This window comes from Chiloscyllium plagiosum, chromosome 19 (genome assembly GCF_004010195.1).
Source record: "Chiloscyllium plagiosum isolate BGI_BamShark_2017 chromosome 19, ASM401019v2, whole genome shotgun sequence".
Classification (NCBI taxonomy): Eukaryota; Metazoa; Chordata; class Chondrichthyes; order Orectolobiformes; family Hemiscylliidae; genus Chiloscyllium; species Chiloscyllium plagiosum.
Genome location: NC_057728.1, coordinates 23,530,450 through 23,531,705, shown reverse-complemented (window position 1 = coordinate 23,531,705; position 1,256 = coordinate 23,530,450). Strand labels below are relative to the sequence as shown.

The window sequence follows — 1,256 nt, the reverse complement described above, 5'->3', positions numbered from 1 at the left end:
TTTCGGGCATGAGCCCTTTTTCAGGAATGAGGAAAGTGTGTCCAGCAGGCTAAGATAAAAGGTAGGGAGGAGGGACTTGGGGGAGGGGCGTTGGAAATGCGATAGGTGGAAGGAGGTCAAGGTGAGGGTGCGTGGAGAGGTCGGGAAGAAGATTGCAGGTCAAGAAGGTGGTTCTGAGTTTGAGGGTTGGGACTGAGAAAAGGTGGTGAGAGGGGAAATGAGGAAGCTGGAGAAATCTGCATTCATCCCTTGTGGTTGGAGGGTTCCTAGGCGGAAGATGAGGCGCTCTTCCTCCAACCGTCATGTTGCTATGGTCTGGCGATGGAGGAGTCCAAGGACCTGCATGTCCTTGGTGGAGTGGGAGGGGGAGTTGAAGTGTTGAGCCACGGGGTGGTTGGGTTGGTTGGTCCGGGTGTCCCAGAGGTGTTCTCAAGTAGGCGGCCTGTCTCCCCAATAAAGAGGAGGCCACATCGGGTGCAGCGAATGCAGTAAATGATGTGTGTGGAGGTGCAGGTGAATCTTTGGCGGATATGGAAGTATCCCTTGGGGCCTTGGAGGGAAGTAAGAGGGGAGGTGTGGGTGCAAGTTTTGCATTTCTTGCGGTTGCAAGGGAAGGTGCCGGGAGTGGAGGTTGGGTTGGTGGGGGGTGTGGACCATTCTTATAAATCACTTCTGCACTTTCTTTAAAGTGCTCACATTCTTCCTGTAAAGTGATGCCCAGAACTGTGCACAAAATTCCATCTGGGCTGAAAGAAGTGACCTATACATGTTGAACATCACCTCTTTGCCCTTGTGCTTTCTGCACAGATACAACCAGGTCCCTCTGCTCCTAAGTCCTCCATAGCATTGAATACACTATTTTATACAGTCTTTCTACATTCTTCATACTAAAACGCATCACCTCTACATTGAACACGATCTGAGGCTAATCCACCTGCCTTTATCTTTTCTGAAATTCTACACTGTCCTTTTCACAGTTTATAATGCCACTGAGTTTAATGTTATCTGCAAACTTTGTTTCCTGCACACCAAGATCCAGATCATGAATATATATCAGGAAAAACACATCATAGAATCATAGTACAGCATGGAAACAGACCCTTCGGTCTAACTCGTGCATGCTGACCAGATATTCTAAATTAATCCGTTAAAAATCACACAACACCAGGTTATAGTCCAACAACTTGATTTGGAAGTACTAGCTACCTTGGACTAGTGAACTGGTGTAGTGTGATTTTTAACTTTGTTCACCCCAG

General features: G+C 47.6%; 1 protein-coding gene across 10 annotated transcripts in view; it reads left to right on the top strand.

Moving 5' to 3' along the window:
- Positions 1 to 1,256, top strand: part of dcp1b (decapping mRNA 1B) — a 108,593-nt gene that overhangs the window by 75,748 nt on the left and 31,589 nt on the right. The window lies entirely within an intron of this gene.